The sequence below is a fragment of the Nyctibius grandis genome, chromosome 13 (assembly GCF_013368605.1).
Source record: "Nyctibius grandis isolate bNycGra1 chromosome 13, bNycGra1.pri, whole genome shotgun sequence".
Lineage (NCBI taxonomy): Eukaryota > Metazoa > Chordata > Aves > Nyctibiiformes > Nyctibiidae > Nyctibius > Nyctibius grandis.
Genome location: NC_090670.1, coordinates 15,719,448 through 15,729,538, shown reverse-complemented (window position 1 = coordinate 15,729,538; position 10,091 = coordinate 15,719,448).

The following is a 10,091-nucleotide window of genomic DNA, read 5'->3' as shown; positions in this document are numbered from 1 at the left end:
TTCCTCACATCTGAATTGAGAAACACTTTGCAAAACATCCCAAGATCCTCAGTGAGAGAATAAGATATATAGCAGTCTGGGAGAAGGAGGAGCCCCAAATGTGACTTCTTGAATGACTGCAGCATATATACATTTGAAATCTCAGGTACTAAAAGAAAAAATCCGCCTCTCCTATCCCAAAAAAAGGGTTAAGGGTTCAAAAGAAATAGTTATAGCAGTTCTGGGTGCAATATTACACCCATGATACATGAGTTGAATCCATATGGCGTATTAACAATTCCCAGCAAGGAAACAATTTTAGGAGCTATTCATTTAAGCAACAGTTTTTGTTCTATCTAAATACTGGAAGCAATAAAGGCTCCTATGCACCCAGTAAAATAGATGAGGAAATGGCATAACATGAAAATCAGAGCATAGGAGACAGATGTCAGTGTTCCAAGGAATACAAGGTAATATTTTTATTTTTCCTGTTCCAGCTTTGTGTGCACGAAGGGGCACACACACACAGAGCCTGCTTTGGTTTCCAACACAGTATCCAAAGACAGGAGCTTGTATTCCCCCAGGAGAATACAAGGTGAAAGAAGGGGGTGTTTCCAACAGAGGTGGTGATTCAAAGAACCAAAAGATTATGTGCCTAAAACAGGCAAGGGGTGAATAATCCCCTCACCTGGAAAGCAGCTGGACTTGCCTCAGCACAATCCGTTTAGATACTCTGCTACTGTTTTGAAACTCCATAACAAAAATGAGAGAAAGTTTAGTACAGGTGAACTCCCCTACATGCACCATGGGCAAAGCAGCGCATGCTGAGCCCCAGTCTGTCACCAGACACTCATCATGCCCTGCAGCAGTGTTACATCCATGGGTCCACGTACTCTTTCTTACAAAGACCTGATCTCGCAGGCAGCTGGGCACTACAGGATGGCTCAAGCAGCCTTTGTCTGGTCCACACAAGAAATATCTTAGGGTTGTGGAGCATAAGCCACAGAACATACATCTCTCCAGACATTGAATTTTTCCTAACGAGATGTGATCATCATCTGCTCTTGCTGATGTCTGTGAAGACAATGCACAAGTAGCACCACATACTTCAGCAACAAACACTAAGGATCTGATCTTCCTTTACAGAAATATATATTATAATAGAAAAGTTTGTGGGTGTTTTTGCATCGTATTAATTGGAGCTAGATGAACCCCAGGATGAAGGACAGCATTCTCCACTGAGACAACGGGCAACAGTGACCTGGAGCCCCTTCACTCATTACCATCAGACCATTCCACCAGTTACATCAGCACTGCACAGAGACTAAGGTTTTGTCCTGCCTCCTTTCATCCAGCATTTGAGTAGACTTAAATACTGCAGAAGCATTTCCAAAAAAGGCTAGGCTGTCACAGGCAGGAATAAGCACTTCTCTCTCTCCAGGAGGACGTATGCAGATTGCTGGGAAGTCATAAAGGAAATACATCCCAGAACTACAGCAAAATCAGTGAAATGTTTTACTTTGTTCAACTTGCTGTTGAACCATCCTATTTGGCCACATATGGAGGCAGGTTCTATGCTACTGCTCTTTTAAAGAATTTATATCTACCATCTTTCTTCAAAAAGAACAGTAACAAAACTTCAAATATCCAAAAACTCTGAGGCATTCAGGAAGCCTACAGCGCATCTGGCACTGCTCTCCGAATGCAGCACTGCTAGCGCTCTACCGTGTCCTCTACCCTGTCCCCTCAGATGTGTTGGGTGTACTCACCTGAGCTGTGCTTTGAATACCAGCTACTTCTGGAATCACCTTAGATATTTTTCTTGTCCAAGCAACTCTGTAGCAATGCTTCCCTCAACAGTATTTCAGACTTGCTGCCACCTAATCAGACTAAACAAATCAGCACTCAGTTTCCCCGGAGTGTGTAGAAATGGGGCTTACTCTAAGAGAATGCTAAGGGCTTCTGATAAGATCTGAAGCCTCCTCTGTCATCAACCTCAGAAGGGATTAAAAGCATTGAACATCTTGCAGAGAAATCTGTCTACGTGCAGCCACCAAGTTCCAGGGTAGGATGTGCACGTGTCGTACACAAGAGCCTAATAATTCACTTGCAATGTCTTTAATGCTATCATTGCAGGGGGGGAAGAACATTTTATCAAAGCAATAGAAGTGTCTTTTTTTAACGTTGCCTGAAAACTGACAAAAAACCCTACCCACAGACACTGAATAGGCTTTCCTTCAGGAGCCGCAAAGACCTTTCACTTTTCTTTAAGGCTAAAACAGCTTTCTGCAGTGCCACTTTCATGTCCTATTTTTCACCATCTCTGCTCTGACTACTCCTTCTGGGGGTCCTCCCTGCTTCCCTTCTCCAGATACGGGTCCTCTTTGAATAGCCTTTCTGTTCTAGCAGTTGGGAGAGGAAAAACACGCTCCCCTCTTCTTATCTTTTCCCCTTCCTCACCAGTAGCACTTCCCTCTCTGCCCAGGAAATTGCCAGTGTGGAGCTGCCCTGTGTGTCTGGGGGAAGAGCTGCTCTGGATGGCATGTCCTGTACCAAGGGTAGGTGGGAGAGACAACAGGACTACGAGCGCTCCCTCGGGCTGCTTCGCACACCCACCTCCAGCAAAGGCATGTCTCCAAGAACATGTCCTGACACCTTGGCAAAAGCAGAGCGGTAGGGGCTGGGTGCAGCTAGGAGGGAAAGCCCCAACACTCTGTCTGAAAGGTTGAAAAATATCACCACTGCTAGTGAAATGGTGTTGCTTTTGTGGGAAGTTCAGCTGACATCACCTGTCACCATGCAGGGAATGGGTAGCTCAAATGTGCACACACTTGTTGCTCTAAATACATTGCATTTCTGTGGAGTACGAAAACCAGGGTGAACAGGCAAGCAAGGGAAATCAAGACTGACCTGCCCTGTTGACTTCATAATGGTATTGTCAACATTATGGCTCTGCTAGGTCTTGCAAATTTGGCTACATAGAAGGCATGCTCTATCATGCTGACATTTGACATATGGGCCTAGAAAGCAGACTTCTCTAAAGGAAAGGCTACCTTATACTGCAATGCTGATTTCTGTTAGCTGCAATTTCCTGTCCTTAGTCGGCAGTTACAGCAATGTTGTCAGTATATTCATGCCAAGAAGTCCAACCATGAAAGCAAAAACTAAAGAAAAAGGACATTGCCAAAGAAAATCTGACCTTTCTGAGGCTCTGACATATCATGAGTACTGTAGATGTCGGATGGTTCTGCTCCTAAATGCTCCTGAAGTCAGCCACTAAAAGTTGTACAATAAATCCAGGGTAGACTCACTGCCCCATACTGAAAGTTTTGCCTAAGCTTTAGAGATCCTACAAGAAGTTACAGCAAGGAGAAGCGAGTCCACCCATCCTACAGAGAAGCATTTCCATTAACCGGAATTATAGGGCCACCACAGCAAATCTGTTAGCAGAGAGTTAGGTGACCTTGGGTGGAACATCATCTTCTAAGAAACTTGTACCCATAAGACTCAAAATTAGTGGGGTTAAAAGGCCTCATAAGCTTTTGTGTCCTTGGTCACTTCCTTTGAGCCAAGTCATGCATGGTGATGAAGCACTGAGCACGTTAGGTTCCATGAAACTCACTGTTCTGGCTATATTTCTTGCTGGTTTGAGTCATTTCTCAGAACTGTTATTTTTTAGTGATTATAATCTTGCAGCAACCCCGGGCACAGGGCTGAAGGGACCTCATGGATCACTGAATCCAGCCTCCTTTTCTTGAAATTCTGCCATATAATCCCACTCATAAGACTTGCAAATTCAGGCTTTAAACTAGCAAGGTAGCTTGTTCCCAGTGCTCTATGGATATGGCTTTTCAACATAGTGTCCTGCTGCTTAACTGGTTCTGCTGTGTTTTCAGCAAGTTTTATATAATACTTACTCTCTTTACAGCCTTACCTGCAAAGTACTTCAAAAGATTCTCTGTTAGGACTACCACAGTAAACCTGCTGACTCTATAATACAAATTCAAAGCAATTCCAGGTCAAACCTTTAATCAAGGGGACCTCTCTAAGCTTCTTCTCAACCTTATTAAAGAGATTTACAAAACCATGAAGGAGGCTGGAGAGTTAATTATGTACCATTTAAAAAGGCTCCATTAAGATTTGGGTATTTTTATCTTTTAGAAAAAAAGCGTTTGCAGATTATAACTCTAAGACGACAATTATAAGAGCATTCTGAGAGTCTTTTCACTTGATCTATAAAGGGGAGAAATGGTACAGCAGAATATAGGAAAGAAATACACTGCCTAAGCCTTTTTCTTGAATAGGATCCTAACTAGCTATATTGCAGCTGCAGTGAAGTGTCTTATGTTCCTGCGATTTATTACTATAAGGGCCACATCATCTGCCAAAGTGTGCTTGTAAGAAATTAAATGGTTTCCAAAGGAAACATTAGAATAAGACAGATTTTAGATTTGCATTTTTACCCTGATTAGTGTCTGTGAAGCTCCTTTGAAAACTTTTGTGTCAAACACAAATACAAAATTATTGCCAAACGCAGTTTGAATTTGGGAAGGTTTCAGGAAGGAAGCCCAGCTACCCACAGAAAGGGATGAAGAGACTGTTTACAGGAGTGAGAACGCTGAAGAGTACTGGAAGAGAAAGGAAGTGGCAATCTTCCAACATGCTGCACCTTGGTCCAAATTGCTTTCTGTCTAACATGATGAGTTGTTCACAGGCCTGAGTTATTCCGTTACCCTTTTAGCTCGACCTTGGACACTAAGCTTCAAATCAAATGTAAGTAACAAATTAAGGGCTTGATCCTGCACTCCAACTTCCCTTTCACTTCAAACTGAGAAAGGGAGCGGTATTAAGACCTATATTAATGTTGATCATGGTGGTACTCCTGATGGACTTCGAACCAGAAAAATCACCAGAGAAGAAAACTCCCACAATTAGCCCAGCTACTCCTGACAGACAATTTGGGATCATTGCAGAAAATGAAGCAGCAATATTTCCATTGATCCCAATAGCATCTGTGAACCTCAGAGTCAGCCCTTCAAGATGTTCATTTGCATATGAGCATTTCTGCCAACTTATATCGATTTCTCAATTTCAAAGGAGGAGAAATTCAACCTCACAGTATTTGTTCATAGTTGTAAGATTCTGCTCTGTTGTCCTGGTGTAAGTAAGTCAGGAAAACTGAGGACAACTGTAAAGAAGTCCCAATATTTCCATCAGAAAGACCTTGTGAACATACAATATGAGTCTATTACACTTTTTTATTTGCCACTAAAGCATGGAAAGAGGCAAAACAAAATACAAAAACATGGAAAAGGAAAAATATGTAATAATCTAAACAGATTGGAATAATCTAAACAGATGATTGCCAAACTGTAACATTGGGTATTCTGTCATAAATACCCAGATGTTTACTACTATTAAGAGGCCAAACAAGCTTCTTGGTCAGTATCAACTTGACTCATGTCGTATAAAACACCAAAAGACTAGCAGTGAGACAGGACTGACAACTTGCTGGCCTAAAGAGGTGACGCTTTTCAGATGTGTCAGGAAGTTGCTCCTGGCAAATTGCTGTTGTCCCAAACAATATGCATTCTGTAAAATAATTGCTGACTTCAGTTTTCTAGGATAGGAATCAAAAAGCACAAATAGTTGCCATGAGATGCTGGGAAGAAAGCAGCTTTGGTAGTTAACACCACAGAGGAAAATTCTCCCCTGAGTTTATACAGTCTTCAGAGGGGATGCAAAAAATCCCAGGGAATAATCAGATGCATGAACAGCTGGAAATATGTGGCTAATCACGAAAACAGAAGAGTTTTCTGAACTGGGCCTTCCCACCTTTATCTGTATTTCTCCTAGAGAAGTTTTGCAGAGTTTCTACAAGGGAATACTTCTGATTTTGAATTTGCAATAGCAGTTGTAACCACCAGCACCTCCTTATAAGCCATGAATACCTCCATCCACATTCAAGGAGCACAAGATACACCACCTCAATACCTCTATCCATTTGCTTCAGCACCAACCTATAAAGGAGGATCCATAGCTGTTCAGTTTTCTACTTGCTTCCTTTTCTCATTTCATGGTCAAAACAAGCACTTCACTTAATCTACTTCAAATTTCCTTGGGGAGACAGGATCACATTATGGTGAAGCCCATCAGATTTGTTTTAGAACTATAAAATGTGAGGATCAGCCCATAAGAATCCTTCCAAGTCTATGGCGTAGCTCTCTTCCTATACATTATTTCTAGAATCCCATTCCAATTACCACGTTCCAAAGCCTTTTCCTCATGCAGAGAAGCCAGGTAACACATGAGAACCCATTGAAAACATTTCTGACAGCTTCTTTGACAGATGTTCAAGACACAGTGTTGACAGTATATTTTTTAACTGCTTAGGATTAATAATTAAAAATAATTCAGCACTGAGAATCTTCTAACTTTGTTCTGATCAGGAAAAATGATGTTCAACTATGAGATGACTAGTATCATTAAAATTCTATTTCAGAGAACTGCTGTTAAGTGATAATTTTGCTCTTCAAATTAGGAGAGAGGATTAATAATTGAATCCAAAGACCTAGTTATATATTTTGGTGGGTTTGTTTCCTAATAGGAAGAATGACTTGAGCAGAAATCCATTAAAATTTTTAGTATTCCCCTGCTAGTCTGATTCTAAGCTTTTCCATTAAGTAGCACAGTCATAATGACATTAAACCACTTAAGCAGCAAAAACAGCACATAATTATCACTTTGAATTCAATCTTTTAGAGTGTGAATAGATACTGTACATCACTGACAATTCACACTCCTAAAGAGATTTTTCTATTCCCTCATAACAGCTTCACAGCTTCTTGTACTGATATAACTGACCCAAACATGTATTATTTTTTTCTTAAGAAAAATTCCTCAGAATAATGAGATAGTAAAATTAAGCCCAGATGAAAGAAGGTGTATCAATCAGCTACTGCTTTATTCTTACCTTAAGGTAGATGTTTAGACATGAGTGGGAATTAGGGCACCATTATCCATGTATCAGCATATCAACATTTGAAACTATGAGTGTACTCTCAGAATTATCAGCATGTTAGATATTGCACATATTTTTTAAAAAAAAGTCACACATAGAGAGTATAAAGCACAGGAAAACTCTATAGAAATGAGGGGAGAACAGAGAAGACTCTGCAGCACATAGCATCCCCTCCCTTGCCCCTCAACAGACCCCACCGTATTTACCACCTGGGATCTCTTTCCCTTGGGAATTCAGAAGTAGTATGACATCTTATCTGTACCTGCTGCCCCAAGCAGCAGTGATAATGGCTTGCTCCCTGCCATCAAAGGACTGCTGGGAGGTACAGCTGGTGGGAACAGAACCAATATTCGCTTTGCACAGCTGCCATCTTCGATGCCAGCACTGCAGGGAGCCAGGAGCAACACTGAGTGTTTTAAGGTCAGGGATCACCCAGGTGTCTTTCTCCTGGTGCCCCCTCCCATACAACTAAGCCTCTGGCACACTGTAGATACTACCCTTGTGCTAAGGAGCAGCGGCACCTTTGCATTTTTGTATATGTTAAAGGGATCCATAAAGGCCAATACGAGGCAGAGCACAGGAGCGCTGTGGTTTCGTTGTCAACAGCAGTGCCTCTGCTAAAGGCTGCAGCGCAGGAGCTGCAGTGACAGAAAGCTGTGCAAGTCAGGAGTCTAAATACAGTCCGCTACTTACAAACCAAACTGAAAGAAATCAGACAGCACGCTAGGACTGGCCAAGCTGAGCCCCCGTGAGACAATACAACATTGTCAACATCTGTTTGAAAGAGAAAGGCTAAAATGCGACACATCAACTGATCTCAAACGCAGCAATCTCAGACCCTACGTGCTCTCCTCGTTTGCCTGCAGTCTATGCTACTGCCTGCTCACATGTGCACGCTATTAGAAAGCATAAAGCTTCTACATCTGACTGCAGTGCCACAGTGACAGCGTCCCCTCCTACACAGAACCAGCCCTCTCTTTCATGGGTCCTCAGCTAGCAGGTAAAGATGAAGCAGGTCTTTCCCAACCCCAGGACCAGGCATACAATGTTGGTGGCACATCTCTCTGCTAAATCACAGATTTACAGTTGCAGTACAGGGCTCTGAGTTGCTGCTCTAACATGGCTAATAATTCCAGTTTGTTGCAAACACAGATCTAGCAGATGTTTTTGGTTTGCCTCTGCACACACAGCTCGGGAGTCTCCTGTTTCAACATCAGTATAGGAAAGCAAATGTGTGCTTGGAGAATCTGATATCTCAAAACCTCACTTTCCTTGGTGAAATGAAGGGATGTCAACATTTGGTACAAGAAAGCATCTCATGGAAGCTACTGACACTCAGGCCTCTCAAATGCTCTGCTATTTCCATCCTTCCTCTTCCTCCTCTTCCCTTACTGGGCTAATGTCCACAGAACTTCACAGATCTTTCCTCCTAGTAACAATAACTGTTTACTCACCACAACCCCTTTTAAAATAAATACCATGCCAGAAGCTTTTATGTATCTCCAGGTTGCAGGTAACCAAACTGAGGCAATGTCTAAAGATTTTCTCAAGACACTGACCAGAACTCCTGTAAACCAAAACACAAACCTAGTCCTGTGCTCGGGCTCCACAAACTGTCTGTAAATCATGCCAAGGCAGTGCCCGAAGAGCAAGGTTCCCCTTCTGGCTTGTCTGTGTGCCACAGGGCTGTCTTTGTCCCTGCTGCTTGCAATGGTGCTGCTTACCTATGCAATCTGAGCCTGAAAACCATCATTTGAGACCATAATTCCAGAGAAGCTGTGGCTGCCCCCTCCCTGGAAGTGTTCAAAGCCAGGTTGGACGGGGCCTTGAGCAACCTGGTCTAGTGGGAGGTGTCCCTGCCTGTGACAGGGGGGCTGGAACTAGATGATCTTTAAGGTCCCTTCCAACCCAAACCATTCTATGATTCTAAGGATTTTCTGCAGAGGCCCTTTTTCAAATAACCTCAGACTGACAAAAGCAAGCTCCTTAAAGATGCAGCAAAATCACTTCATCACTGTTTCATGCATTTTATTTTAAAGGACTATTAAAAACACATTTTTTCTGATAGAATTCTATTTTCATCTCTTTTTTTTCTCCTTTGGAAGCTTGAAAAATAAGATTTCTCTATCTCTGCTTTTTTTTTTCCTGTCTGTTTCTATTTGACCTATGATGATTCTTTTTTTCCTGTGCTTCTAAGAGAGCTGACATTAAAATGTCTAGTTCCTATTCTCTCTCTGTTGTATTTGTGCATCGGAGCCATTCACAATGATGTCAGCACAGCTCTGGGCATTGTCTCTGCTAGTTCAATTCCAGCTGAATTGCAGGACGTTAGCATTCACTTGATTGATTTAGCATACCCACAGAATTAGATGGGTTTTGCATTCAGCTACACACATTAAAAACTGAAGTAATTATAAAGCAGTCCAAAGTTGGTAAGTTCTTTCAGAGTTACACATCTTTTGCTTCTCATATATCTTCCTGTGCTTGAGGGCACCATTTAAATAATGGCTATTTCAATGCCAAGCCCTTCCCTGACAGTGCTCATGGATGAAAGAGGAAAGTGACTTAAAACTATTGTTTAACAGAGTTAATCAATTTAACAGATTTCAAGGCTAAAAGATCATATCATGCATTATCTCTTATAAAATGTGGGCTACACAATTTCATCCTGTAATTCCAGCATTTTGTCGAACAACTGGAGAGAACACTTTTTCAGAGGTAAATACTTTAACCTGAGTTTTGAAATTAGTATTAAAAATATAACACTGTCTCTCTTGATGGCTTTAAAACTTCCTTCCTTTGTCCAGTGTCTACCCTGTGACAAGGTCTTGGTGTCATATCTGGCTGTGCACGCTTGCTCAAGATGTACATGACCTATGAAGAGCCCATGTCTTTTCAGATTCCAGATTTTGAGTGTGAAACTAAAGTGAAGAAGAGGATGCAGGACAAAATTTTCAGAAGAGGGAGCTAAAGTTTGGCTCCAGAATCCATCCTCCTCCAAAAGAAATGCTGAGCTGAGCAGCTCCCTGTGAAGTGAATGAAGAAATCTGGCTTTACCTACCTGCAAAGTAGAATCTTCACGTCACTGTTT